At 30.3% G+C, this 15,587-nt stretch overlaps 1 pseudogene across 1 annotated transcript; it reads right to left on the bottom strand.

Moving 5' to 3' along the window:
- Positions 1-11,175: 11,175 nt before the first annotated feature.
- LOC120085394 (geranylgeranyl transferase type-2 subunit alpha 2-like) lies at positions 11,176-13,044 on the bottom strand (annotated as a pseudogene). The gene is made up of 4 exons (XR_016531872.1): positions 12,767-13,044; positions 12,514-12,677; positions 12,177-12,335; positions 11,176-12,068 (listed from the first exon to the last, which is right to left on the bottom strand). The product of XR_016531872.1 is annotated as a geranylgeranyl transferase type-2 subunit alpha 2-like (transcript).
- Between the last annotated feature and the right edge of the window lie 2,543 nt (positions 13,045-15,587).

Here is a 15,587-nt window from a genome sequence, read left to right as displayed (position 1 = left end):
TTATAGTTAAAATCACATGCTCATCCATGGTTGATTCTAGAGTTCAGGGCCATGATTTAGTCAAAATCACATGCTTTTCCATGATTGATTCCAAGGTAGAGAAATTCTTGATTGCATCAGGAATCCCATTTTGTTTAAATTCGGTATACGATAAGATTGAATAAGCCCTTGTGGAATAAATATTCAGCCGCCTGTATTGGTAGCACTTTTAGATGGCTGATAAGTACTCTAAATCAAGTGAGATTAAGATTTCTGTGTGTATATATTAGTTTGTTAGTTGGATTTAGGGTATGTTTGGAAGTATAATGTTAAAATCACTTTTGTCATATTTAAAATCACGACTTCAATCATATAAAATTAATTTAATATTTAATTTTGTGCTTTTAAATGTAATTTTCATATCAACATTGATTTTAACTACACGTTCTTGGTGCATTGTTGCTTTTATGTTTGAGATTCTATTCTAGTGCTAGAAAATTATCTAAACTTGAAGGAAGATTCTCCCATCATCTCTATAGATAATTCTTTTTTCTGTTGTACTGTTAATTTTACTGCTTCAGGATGCGAAATGATGCCTATAGTAGAACTATCCATAGAAAGCACTAGTGTTTTTGTTCATTAACTTTTGATATCAGATGACACCATCTTAACCAACATTCCTATTACCATCCATCTACCGTCTTTCCCCCTCACGGGCTTCAATCTTTATCCCCTATATTTTCATCCTTTGGCTAATCGTGTAGTATTTTCATTCATTCGAATCTGGAGCTTTGAAACAATACTCATTTTTCTTAATTCATTTATGTCCAATAAAAAGCCAATATGCATGTTTCCAATAATTTCTAGATGTAAATTTAAATACTTTTGCTGATATATACATTTTTTTTTTTTTTTTCCTCGGGTTTGAAAAATCACATCAAAATTCCAACCGCTTTTGACTTGGAAAATTAGGGTTATATACGTGAGTGAAATTTGAGTAAGACTAAATTTTTTTTTTTGGAAAAAGTTAAGTCTCCGAATTAAGGTTGTGAATATGTTTCGAAGCAGCGGTAATTTAAAAGTAAGAGGGCAAAAGGAAGTATCAATACGACTACGAGGTTGTCTCATCACAGAGAATAATAAATTTTGAAAACAACGATTTATATTTTGATTGCTGAGGCTTGTTCAGAAAAAGGAAACAGAAATGGCTGAGGCTGTGCGAGCAAAGGGGCACGAAGACTGTCTCAATTTAGTGTTTTTTAGGGCTTGTTGGTAAGGGTATTCAGATACTATTTAAAATATTTATTCGACAGCAACGATCTTTTAGGGTTTTTCGAACAAATGTGATATCTCAAATTCAAGACTTTGGGTAGACGGAAATGATGGCATGCAGACCGAACCTGTGGCCCCTGATTCGTTCTATTTTTGAAAAACTGTTTTTAGATAGTGTGACTTGGACATCACAAATTTTAAAAATAATATTTTTATATTTTTCTAATGGGAAGATTTTGAATTTTAAATTTTAAATTTTGAAGTGGGATTATATTATATAAAGATAAAAATACTTCAAATTAGTTAGAAATTATATAATATTACAAAAAGATTATAAAAGGAAACTGACATAAAACGCATCCATAAAAAGATAACATTACAAATTTTTTTTATGATTTATATAGAATATTATGTCGTGGTCAATAAAATATAATATCAAAATAGGTATAATATATAATATTATATAATAAAGTAAATAAATATCAAAATAAATAAAGCATAATATAATAAAATAAAATAATAAAATATGGAAATTTGAAATTCTTTCCATTATTTCTTTTCTTTTCTCACCAATTATAATATCAAGATCTATTAAATGTCATTATTTTTGGCAAATAAGAGGTATAAGAGGTAAAATGAAGTGGACATTAAACATGGGTCTTCATAAGATATTTAAACTTTATGTAGAATTATATATCGTGTGATGGACACATGCTTTTTCAAGACATTAATCATGAGTATTAATGAATATCTATTTTATTATAATATTTATGATATTGCCATTTAAATGTTCATTATATATACGAAATATGTTTCATTAAAATTTTATTAGGAAAAATCCAATGGAAAAATTAGTAAAGGAAAAAGAGTACGTATTTCATGTAATTTATAGTCCTAAAAGAATACAATATGTTTGCTCCCTTCATAGAAACATCACCTGAGATTTTTGAGTTGTCCCATTCTAATATTGTGCACCGATTTTTCAAAGGTTACAATTGGTAATGATTTTGTAAATGAGTTTGCTAGGTTATTATTCGAACAAATTTATTATAAGGTGCCGTTCTATTTTCTTGAAAATCATGAATGTAGAAAAACTTTGGTGAAATATGCGTTGTTCTATCTCATTTAATATATCCTCATTTGGTTTGAGCTATGCATGTTATGTTGTCTTTGTTTAATATCGTTGAAAAATTTTTATTCGAAGACAAATCACATGTTTCACGAATATGTTGAGTCATTGATCTTAGTCACACGCATTCTCGACTAGTCTTAAGAATAAAAAAATTTCAGCATGATTTGAGGAAGTAGTTGTTATGGTCTATTTCATTGACCGCCACGATACATCCGTTCCTCCATGTGTGAATAGATAACTTGTTTGAGATCTAGCTTTGTGTGGATCGGATAAATATCCAGAATATGCAAAACCAAGTAGATCAAAATTTTATTTATTTGAATAAAACAAATCCATGTCGATCGTTCCTCGGAGATAACGTTCCGTTCCAATGTTTTTTTGTTGGAGAAGAACTATATTTTGCTAATAAATTTATTGAAAATGCAATATCTGGTCTTGTTTTATTAGCAAAATACGTAAGTGCACCAATTGCACTAAGATATGGTACTTCATGTCCAAAAAGTTCTTCATTTTATCTCGAGGTCGAAATATATCTTTATTCACATCTAGTGAATGAACTTTCATTGGAATGTTCAATGGATGTGTTTTGTCCATATAAAATCTTTTCAAAACTTTTCTTGTATAAGTTGACTGATGAACAAATATCTCATTTGCTAAATGTTCAGTTTGCAAGCTAAAGTAAACTTTTGTTTTTTCCGAGATCTTTCATCTCAAATTCTATCTTAAGATATTCTATTGCCTTTGATATTGTATTTTATGTCTTAAAACTCGTAGTTTGTAAACTAGGAACATATTTTGTTTTCAATAAAGATGTTATTGACGTTTATTCAATAAAATTGTTGTTGAATATATAAATTGCACTTCTTAAAACTAAATCCAACAAACTTAAAGATCCATGGTTATTATATGTATACTTAAACTTTATGAGGAGACATAAGAGTAGATCAAGTTCAGTAAATAGCCAAAATAGTCTATAATATATGAATAAGGCTGGGTACTTATTCTAGTAACACTATCGGATGCGGCCAGTTATTACATTCGTTGTAAAGTGCTGGAAACGAAGTGATCCTAATTCATTCATGGGGAGACATGAAGAGTGAGGGTGTCCTATGTAAGGAGTTTGTATAAGATCGAACCATGAAATAAATCACTCTTACTTTATAATGTTGTTTATTGTTTAAAGACTGATTATTTCAAAGCAATGACCTAGGTAACTTAACCTTAATCCTGAGCTAACTATGAACTCCTGTTTATTCGAGATTATCCTTAGATTTTCATAGGTGAGGATTGGCTCAACAACACCGGCTCAATAAACCTCCCATTTCAGGGGTAAGACTTGGTAGATAGCTGGGGACATAAGGTGCAAGATAGAATTCGCTTCTACCCGCTTTTAGGGTTAGTAGAGAGGTTGTTCCCTTAAGTGCTAACTCCAGATCTTGAACAAGGGGTCTCACCCTCTCATTGGCCCGAGAGGGACTTGGTTTGATGATTGGATCTCAAACCAATTATTCATTAGAGGATCGGTGAGACTTCAGGAACAAGAGGTAATCTCGGAGGTGAAACAACTATTGACCCAACTGTTATTACGAATAATCTGTGAAGGGTTAACTTACTAATCATGGTTATATCGAATGGATATAATATATCTACAGTGAGAGGAGTGCAACTACTGACTTTAGTGAAGTGACTCAGTAGTTAACGAATGAGGATTAGTAATTTGAAACATTGAAGCCCATGATATGTAGATCCATTAGGTCTCCCTACTAACTCACAAACGAAATAAACCTTAAAATAACATGATGAGTTAATTTGAAACGTTCAAATTCGAATAAAGGGAATTAGTAATTATATGCGATATAATTACACGTTTAATTATTAAATTAAATGAAATTGAATAATTGAATAATATTTAAATATGATTTAAATATTAAATTCATGAATAGAGGTTCATGATAATGGAATTGGTGTTTAATTATATTAGAATTAATTAAATTGTTTGATTAATTATTAATTATATTTGAAAAATTAATTAATTGAATTAATTATTGTAAAATTAATAAATTTTTAGTTTAATTAAAGAATTAAAACTGAAAAATGATTTTGATATTGAAATTTATTTTCAAAATTAAAAAAAAAAAGAAAAATATGAAATTTTAAAAAACCAGAAAAATGGGATTTTCCCACTTTGGGTCGAACACCTTAGTCACTATTTCATTTCAATCCCACTCAATTTATTGAAGTAGGAGGTGTGGTTTGTTTATGCAATCTGATAAAACACACAGAAATTTCAGCTGAAAAGATATACAAAGAGAGGATTTGGCTGAGAGTTCTTGAAGAAGTGTTCTTTAATTTTTAGTGATATCCATTATATTTTTCCCCAATTCTTCCCTTAATTTAGCTTGTTTTGAGTCCCGCAACTTAATCTAAGAATCCTAGACGATAGAAGGGAATATCTTCTGGTGGTTCACGACCAGTAGAGGAGTAGATTGCAGCTGAGTTTGAAGGAAGAAGAAAATCTTCACAAGTATTTCTGAAACCCTCTTTTCATTTGATGAACATGCTTGATTTGTTGCTAAAATTAATGAATTAGAATGCTTAATGATTTTGTTTTCTTTCGCTGCATGCTTGTTGAAACTAACATTTGAAAGCTCTTCTGGAGTTCTAATTATATTTAAGTCGTCAACATATACAATTATAATAGCAAATCCTGACTGCGATTTCTTTATAAAAACATATGGATATATTGGGTTGTTTTGGTATCTTTCTTTAAAAAAAATATCCGTTTCAATCCATATAATGGTCTCTGTAAGTTTATTGGATGCAATTCCTAGGAATTTGATTTATATGTTTCAAGTACTTTAAATCCTTTTGAGATTCTCATACAAATATCATTTTCAAGAGATCCATATAAATATGTTGTGACTACATCCATAAGATGCATGTTCAGATTTTCATACACAGTCAGACCAATTAAATATCTTAATGTAATTGCATCCACTACCAGAAAATATGTTTCCTCATAATCAAGAATACCTTGTGCAATTAGTCTTGCTTTATATCTTATGACCACATTATTTTCATTTATTTTCCTCACAAATATCCATTTTCATCCCACAGGTTTGATATCTTCTGGTGTTCGGACCACTACTCAAAAAACCTGACTTTTTGAAAGTGAGTTTAATTCTGCCTCGATTACTTCTTTCCACTAAAGCCAATGTTTTCTATGTTAATAATTGCATGAATCCATTTCCATATTTTTCTTGTCATGACAGTTTATTGAAATCTCATTATTATCTTTAGTTATTTCACCTTCTTCACTAGTCATGTCGAGGATTTTTTCATGGGTATTTACATCCTCAACCAAGTCTTCTTGACTATTCATTGTTTTTCTTTTTTGAGGATTTTTTATCTTTAGAACCCACTGGTCTACCACACTTCTGACGTTTTCCAGACTCATTAGTGACAACTTGTTGTGTTGAGATATCAATTTTCGATGGAACATTTGCAGCTGGTATATGTGGTTTAGTTACTTTCTTTGCATCTATAAATGCACCTGGTAACTAGTTTGATATATTTTGTAAATAAATTATCTTTTGAACTTCAAGTTCATATTGATCTATACGTGGATCTAAATGAGACAATAACGATGCATTCCATGTAATTTCTTTTTCTAACTTCTTAATTCCTCCCCTTAATGTTGAAAAATTTGTCTCATTAAGATGAAAATCAACATATCATGTAATAAATACATCACTCATCTTAAGATATTTGATATTTGATAATTGATGGGGAATCATATCCAATATATATTTCTAACCTCCTTTGAGGACCCATCTTAGTATGTTGTGGTAGAGCAATTGGAACATATACTGCACATAAAAAAAATTATCTGATGAAAAATATTTGGCTCATGACCATAAGCTAATTGTAATGACGAGTACTTATAATAAGCTACTGGCCTAATGCGTACAAATGATGCTACATGCAAAATAGCATGTCCCCATACAGATGTAGGAAGCTTAGCTCTCATAAGCAATAGTCTAACAATTAACTGCAAACGTTTTATAAATGATTATGCTAAACCATTTTATGTATGAACATGAGCTACTGGATGTTCAACACTTATCTCAATTGATATATAATAATTATCAAAAGCTTGGGATATAAATTCACCAACATTATCAAGACGAACAATCTTAATTGTATAATCAGGAAAGTGTGCTCTTAAATTAATTATTTGAGCAAGTAATCTTGCAAATGCAAGATTTCGACTTGATAATAAGCACACATGTGACCATCTACTGAATGTGTCTATTAATACCATAAAATATCTAAATGGTTCACTTAGTGGGTTAATAGGTTCATATATATCACCATGAATTCATTCTAAAAATGTAGATGACTCAGTTCTCACTTTAGCTGATGATGGTCTAATTATCAATTTTCCTTAAGAGCAAGCATCACATGATAACTCATTAGATTGAAGAATATTTTGGCTTTTCAATGGATGTCCATTTGGATTATCAATAATTTCCCCCTATCATTATAGATCCTGAATGATCCAATCGGTCATGTCAAATTGTAAATATGTATGGATTCATGAACTTCAGGTTTATTGTTGCATATGTTTCAATTACTTGTATATGAGTATAATATAATCCAGAAGATAAAACAAACAACTCTTCCCGTATATGTTTCATTTGAGACAATAGATATGATATATAGATATTCCACATTATTCTTACTTTCAGTTTCAATACGATAACGACTGTGATGTATATCTTTAAAATTAAGTAGATTTCTCTTTGATTGACTTGAAAACAATGCATTATCAATTGTAAATGGTGTTTCTCTAGGCAAAATAATATTTGCTTTTCCAAAAACTTCAATTAGGTTTGCAGAACCTAATATCGTATTGACTTTTACTTCTAGCATTGTCAATTTGGAAAAATATTTTATACTTGTAAGTATCGTATGTGTAGTTGCATTGTCTGCCAGATATAAATCTTATTTACTCATTTTTAAGTCACCCAACATATGAAAATGATCCAGGTTTCTTCACTAAAAGAAAATAATTACAATAAGAAAAACAACATTTGGAATATACAAAAGTTAACATCTACTAAGAGAAGAAAAAAACATGAAGATGAAAAAAACAACATTAGATCTAGATATTTTCAAAGTTAAATGAAACACTTGATCTTCCATCAATTCTGCCGATTTTCTCTTCAGGAGGTTCAAAGAAGTCTACCACATTCAAATTTGTCATATGGGATGGGTCAAATATGTCATTATTCTGGTATGCAAAATTTACTTCTATATTTTTCTATTTTTCCTTTCGGGAGGCTTGATAGAGATCAATTAAGTGTTTTGACATACGACAGGTACGTGATCAATGCCCAAACATTCCGCATTGGAAGCATCTATTTTCAACATTTTTTAAACTCTTATCTTGTGGAACTTTTCCTTTGTGATCATCATTTTGTGTGGTTCTTTTGAAATTTGAATGATTAGAACCATCACAAAAATAATACTTATTTCTTCCTCTGCCACGATCACGACCTTGACTACGACCACGATTATTATTAAAATTCACAACATTCACTTTAGGAAATGGTGTCATTTTGGTTAATCGAGATTCATGATTTTTTTATTAGTAACTCGTTATTTTGTTTGGCCACGAGAAAGCATGAAATTAATTCATAATACTGTTTAAAACTTTTCTCTCGATATTGCTGCTACAAGAGCATATTCGAGACATGAAATGTAGAAAATGTTTTATCTAACATATAAGTATCAGTAATTTTCTCTCCGCATAATAACAATTTCAGACTGATTTTAAATAATGCAAAGTTGTAATCACTTACTGATTTGAAATCTTGTAGTCTCAAGTGCATCCACTCATAACGAGTTTTAGAAAAAATAATTGTTTTTTTTATGACCATCCCTCTTTTTCAAATTTTTCCACAAGATATGAGGATCTTTTATTGTAAGATACTCTTTTTCAATCTCTCGTGCAGATGATGACAAAGGAAAATCATAACTTTTGTTTTATCTTGACTGGATATCGTATTTCCTTCTTTAATAGTCTCTTCAAGATTCATAGCATTTAGGTGGATTTCAATTTTATAAGATTCGTAATGGCAGCACTATCATAAAATATTATATTTATCTTAGAAATTTAATAGATATTAAATATGCAAAATAACATTAAATTTATTAATTATAGCGAAAAGAGAAAAACCAACATACTTTTAGAACCTACCTTTAGCGAGGAAAACGATAAGTGCTCGTACTGATAACGTGTTGTGAATTTGAAGAGCACAACGGAAACATGGATGTCAATAAAATATAATATTAAAATAAATATAATATAATAAAGTAAATAAATATTAAAGCCTAATATAATAAAATAAAATACAAAATATAAAGTTGATGTAAATAGAAGATATGAAAATTTAAAATTCTCCAATCCTTTCTTTTCTTTTTTCACTAATTGTGCAATACTAAGATCCACCAAATGTCACTATTTATATGCAACTTGACAAGTAAGAGGTAAAATGAAGTGGACACTAAAGATTAGTCTCCACAAGACACTTGGACTTTATGTAGAATGACACGTGGTGGTGATAGAAGAATTACACATGTTTTTTTAGAACACTAATCATGGGTACTAATAGGCATCTATTTCATTATAATATTTAGTGATTTACAATATATTAATCACATTTAAACAATTACTTAAATTAGAATTCAAAATTATACACTTCGGGTCCAATACTTCCTTAGCTTCTCAACATTCTCCTTTCATTTGGGTCATTTCTGATTGCTACACAAATCTCGAACTTAATATAGATTATTAAAACTGAAAAGTATCGATAGTCCTTTAAATACATTTGGCACATACTATAATGTATAATGAAAGTTATTTTGAAACAGCCCAAAGAACTGGATGCCCTATTGATTTCCATGTCGTTAACCAGCCATATGTATCCGTCTAAGCTTTCGAGACATGTCACCTAATTCTAATGATCACCAGAAACTTAAATAATTTTAATGCTTATTGAATGCGATATCGAATCCTCCGTTCTTAACCTTGCGGTGGAAAGAAATCCAATACAATGGCTTGTTCAATTGAGGGTCTATGATAGTTCGTAGCATACCTTTTTATATGCAGGAGATGAACTATCAAAGTGGAGAGAGGATTGGATATAGATAAGAAGTATTATGACATCTATTGTACTTGTTTTCTATCAAGCCAGTGGAGTTTGGGAAGAAGCTTTACCGGAAATGCTTTAAACCTTTTCCTGGATATTAGGGGGGTTGAAATGGTTGGGAATGCGACCAATCTAGGATTTTGATTAGAAAAGATGAGGATTTTGGGTAGTGAAACCAAAAGTAAAGTCACAAGGGTTTATATCCAAAGTGGACATCATACCATTGTGAAGATATGTGGAGGTCCTTATCCTTATCACAAATGATCCGACAACCCAAACAATCCAGACTCCCCAATCTAAACTTTGAAAGTTGGGTTGGGTAAGTTTTGTTTTTAGGTTGGATTGAATATTTTCTATTTTTTCTTGGATTGGGTTAGGTTTAGTGTTGAATAAACAAAAAATTAGGTTGACCCAACCCAACCCGAATTACTTATATATATATATATATATATATATATATATATATTTCTTTTAGAACTGATGATTTTTTTTTTTTTAATTTTTTATGTTTTTCTTTTAAGAATGTTTCTATATAAAGTTTGTAATAGATACCATAGATATTTGGTATATAAGAATTCAATTTTATGAGATTTTAGTTATTAGATATGTGTTGTAGATAAATTTAAGTATTTTAAATTAAGAAGAAAAAATAATATCAACCCAATAACCCAACCCAACTTAACTCAAATTGGAGACCATGTTTGGGTCATTTGGGTTGCCAACTTGACCAACTCGAATTTTCGATTTGGTTAAGAAAAATATCACAACTCAACCCAGCCTATGTATACCCCTACTAGATATCGTGTTTCCTTCCATATCCAATTGGAAGGAAAGCTTAGATCTCTTAATAGTAAATGAGCTTCCCAAAAACTTGGGAGATCGGTACAATCAGTTGCCATTTTATCAAACAATCGGTTGACTAATTAAAACTCCTGGAAATATACATACATATTATATATATATATATATATATATATATATATATATATATATATATATATATATATATAATAAAACTCCGGGGACCATTTGTATTGTTTAACGAGTCAATCGATTGTACTGGGGATAGACACTGAGGGTCTTGGATGACAGATAATTTTGTCTTTGGCTCGTGGATTTAGCCAATGATGCTTCCTTTCTTCGGGAGCCCTTTCTTGTTGCATTCAATAAGCCAACTTCTTTTTGTGTGGACATCCTTGCCCATACTGTTCACCTGCCACCTTTGCAACCTTAATCGTAGATTAAGGATCATGCAGAGGGTTGAATACCTGGTCGAAGGTCCAGTACAGTAGGTAGCATGCATTTTCATTTTGGCTCCCGAGCACATAAATGCTTTGAAAACGATTCTAAAACAAAAACTGGTTTGCACTTATAGATAGTGATTAGTGATATTTTGCTATATTTGTAAGACTCCATGAAAATAAACGACTTATTATTTATGGTAAACGAAAGGATATAACGTGTGTAAAAAAGGGTTCAAACTTTTTATACTTGATAGAGAGTTTGGGGAAGAATGGTAGAGAAAATCAACATCAATTTTCTCAATCACACAGGCACAACTAAATCCTTAAATACTAAATCGAAACTAGAGCATGCAACTATATTATTTTTAACTTTGAAATGCACTTGAGTGATCAAATATGAGTTTTCAATGGTTTGCCAATAAAACGAATACGTTCTTCAATAGATTTGATAGGATATAGTGAATGACCACAGATAAGGTGAGAAAGTGAAATGCACACTATTTCAGCTATCACTAAGCCATGTCAAAAAGTATACCTTCAATCGATCGAAGTTCATTGTGGCTGTGGTCCAACACTTGCACCCATAGAAGTTTTTCTACAGATTCAATCCGTGAAATCGATAAATTATTGAGCCGTAGATAGGTAATACTACCAATATATGGCGATATCTGCTCTTTGTAGCAATAGCAGTGTCTTAATAAAGACTCTCTAGTTGATAATGCCACATTACTTCTATGAGGTGGCCAAGAAGAAACTGGACAAGGAGGATTTGTTTTCACCGTTTGGTCCAGAAGACAAAGATGATAAAACCAACCACTTTGATCATCCGAATCAGTGAAAATAGCTTTTTATATGCTTCTCTTGCGTTTACATTAAAAAAACAACAACAAAAGACCTGCACTAAGTACCATCCTTACCAAGTTCATCAAATGGCTAATAGAATTCTGGCAAAAGTCTACCAGTTGAGATCTGTGGTGAGCAAGTCTGAATTACCGTTCAAAAAGACACCAGGAATAGATGGATTTTATGAACAAAGAACGATGAGCCAACACAACTAAACTAAACCTAAATCTTTCACAGAAAAATAAATAAATAAATTCAGCATTACGTAGGGTATACCTGCGCTTATGTCATGTTGAATAATTGCTGAAATTTATGTCTATCATATTTGTTGTGTACTTCAATTCTTGCTCCTCGGGTATGTTCATTAGCCGTGCCACAAATCTAATGAATAAACAAAGAAATATACCGACTGTTACCTTCAAAATGGACAGTAAACTACGGCTATCAGCCTAGGAGGATTGGATAAGGAGAACGCAAGCAGGTATTAACCTTCTGTAGTTCCATGCATGAAAGTTCCTAGCATCGAGTTCTGAAAATTTCCAAGCAGTCACAACTCATGATCGGTGGACGAATGCCCCTTGCTCAAAATCCATTTTCGATGATACCACACGCCATAGACTTGACGTTCTGACGCAGTGCACTTTCAGCCTACCAAAAGATGAATCGAAGAAACCAAAATCAGTGGCCACTATTCATTGTGAACAATAGTGTTGAGTTACCAAACACATAAATGAAATTGCAGTTTAGATTGATTCACTAAAAGCAAAAGCCTCGTAAAGAATTGAAAAAAGAGCTTCAAATCCATTGCTACCAAATGAAAACTTACTACTCTAAGTTCCTCGTTGAGAATTGCTTTGATCGACTCTTATGTCTGATGGAGATTCCTTCAAGTAGTGTTCAACCGCAAGTTTGCTATAGTTCCAAGCTGTATATAGATTCGGATTCATTTCCAGAAAATTAGTGCTGACCTCTAGAGCTTCCTTTGCATAGCTACAACATTCAATCCAAAATTCAAATCACAGAAAAACCTAAACTGTAACTGGAACACAGAATAGCGATGAGGAATTCAGATATTCTACTTCTTTTGGTGGTGATTTGCAAAGCAATTGAGATTGCAGATTTCGAAGCTTTGCGGCTTCCAATGCTGAAGCTTCTTCTTCCTCCAGCTTCCGAGGCTTGCACAGCCGTTCGTGCATTTTCGATAAACTACAGTATTGTTCGAAAGGATCAAAATCTGCACCTATGAGGATATGAAAATTCAAAAAACCAAACGAAAAACCAGTAGACAGAAATCTTGGATATTGATTTTCATAATTGAAACCCGGGAGCAAGCAGAAGAGTTGAATGAACGATTTGGGGTAGGCCTTGTCACATTAACAATAACGACACAATCAATATAAAATTTGGGCCTCCATTTCTTCGATTCAGCCCAGCCCACAAAAATGGCCCGGAGCGTTTTTTTCATGTTCGCGATCGGAAGGTACCTATATTTGGAAAGGTTTCTTATTTGCAAAGAATAGTTGCAAATATAATCAGGTCGAAAGTATTAGTAAATATAGCACGATGCAAAAAAATTTATAGATATACCAAAATTTAGATTTATCTCTCAAGTCTATCAATGATAGACTCCTATTAATAATATAGTCTATCACAAATGTATTTTATCATTTTTCAATTTTTTTTAAAAATAATGTTATGCACTCAATTATTAGCTCTAAAAGTGTTACCCATTATAATTACCATTGTTGTAATTCAAATAAGCAAATATTGAAAACAATCTTATTATATTGTCATTGTATTTAAATTTTTAGAATCCAAATTTAGGACCCGTTTGGATTGATTTGAGAAAAAAATGTTTTTGAAAAAGTGCATTTTTATTTAAATACTTTTAAGAAAAATTGATTAAAATACACTTGAAAAGTTATTTTGAGTTGTTGCCAAACACTTCAATTCTTCCAAAACGACTTATTTTTTAAATTAAATAGTTGACAATGTATTCCAAACACATCCTTAAACTAATTAGGCCCCTTTGGTAACCATTTCGTTTTTTGTTTTTGTTCTTTAAAATTAAGACTATTTTATCTCAATTTCTTATGATGATTTGCATTTTTCTTCGGTACAATGGTTGAATTTTTAGTCAAATTCTAAAAACAAAAACAAGTTTTTAAAAGCTACTTTTTTTAGTTTTCAACATTTAGCTTGATTTTTTTAAATCGTTAGTAAAAAAATAGATAACAAATTAAGAAATTTAAAGGTCGAAATAGTATTTATAAGCTTAATTTTCAAAAACAAAAAATTAAAAATCAAGATCCTGTTTGATAACCATCTGAGTTATGGTTTTTATTTTTGAAAATTAAGCTTATTTTATCTACATTTCTTATAATGATTTTTATTTTCTTAAGTACATTGGTTCAATTATTAGCCAAATTCTGAAAATATTTTTTTTTTAAAAGCTACTTTTTTTTACTTCTCAAATTTTGGTTTGGTTTTAAACTTTTAATGAAATGTAGATAATAAAGAAAGAAATTTGAAAGTGAAAATAGTGCCAAGCTTAATTTTAAAAAATAAAAAAAAAATAATAAAATGGTTAACAAAGTACCCAAATAGTTAACAAACTGGCCTTAATTATTCAGCTTAATATTTAGTAACTGCAATGCAATTAGTATTATGGATATAAATATATTATATTAAACCCCCTTTGAACAATTGTTTAAATTTAGATCCAATTTTTTGACTCGGTTATCAAACACATATCTAAAAATATGAATTATAACTATGTTTTTCATTCAATCTCTTATTTTCAAATTTTTGTTTTCCAGTTTGGCTACCAAAAACACATCCAAAGCCTTTAGTTCAAGAATCATCTTACTCGAATGATGTGTGAAAAAACTTTTGATAGTACCAACTCCCATCTCTCTCTCTTTTTTTTTTTCTTTTTTTTTCTTTTTAATTTTTTTATTTATTTTATACAACAAATTAGATGTTGGAGGATTTCAGCTTCCAACTTTCAATTACCTAACAACACTCACTTTGGCACCTACTCTCAATTAATTTACATGATAATTTTGTCTATATAAAGAATTATTTAATCTTAGGTCAATCTCACGTTATTTTCAAAATGACCCTAACGTGGAAGCCAATAAATGAAAGAGCATAATTCATTTAGTTTATGAAGTGTACCACTTTATCAAAAAGTTAAAGTTTCGTTTGGTAACCATTTAAATTTTCGTTTTTATTTCTAACAATTAAACCTATAAATATTACTTCTACCTCTAATTTTCTAGGTAACATTTATGGATAAGTGTATGTAATATCTTTAAATAAAATCATATAAGACAGAAAATTTTATTATACTTGTAAATATCTCCCGCGGTTTTATCATTTAAAACAATTACTGAATATGTGTCGGTATAAAAAAAAAACTAAAAATAAAATCATATAAGACAAAAAAATTTATTTTACTGAATAAGTGTACGTAACATTTATGGGTAATAAAAATATATTTATGAATGATTTTAGATTTAAAATCATTTTTATTGGGTTGAGAATAACTTTAACTAGAGTTGTTTTCAAATATAAGAGAATCAACCAATTATTTAATATAACAGAGTTTTACTGTCTAGACAGTGATAGACATTGATGAAGATTAAACAATAAAATTTTATTATACTTGTAAATATCCCCTGCAATTTTATCATTTAAAACAATTACTCTTTTAAATATGTTTTTAATTATTCAAAATTAATTTAATATTTTATTTTATACCTATTCCATCAAAATGGATTTTGAGATATTTCAAAATTATTTTTGAACATAACATAAATTATTTAAACAATTCAAAAATCCATTCTCAAATCTCTAGTGTGTTCTAAATTGACTCAAAGTACTCCATGCAGGGGC

The sequence above is a fragment of the Benincasa hispida genome, chromosome 9 (assembly GCF_027475165.1).
Source record: "Benincasa hispida cultivar pf3 chromosome 9, pf3_genome.v1.1, whole genome shotgun sequence".
Lineage (NCBI taxonomy): Eukaryota > Viridiplantae > Streptophyta > Magnoliopsida > Cucurbitales > Cucurbitaceae > Benincasa > Benincasa hispida.
The sequence above is the reverse complement of the archived record's forward strand: the minus strand, read 5'-3'. Positions and strand labels throughout refer to the sequence as shown.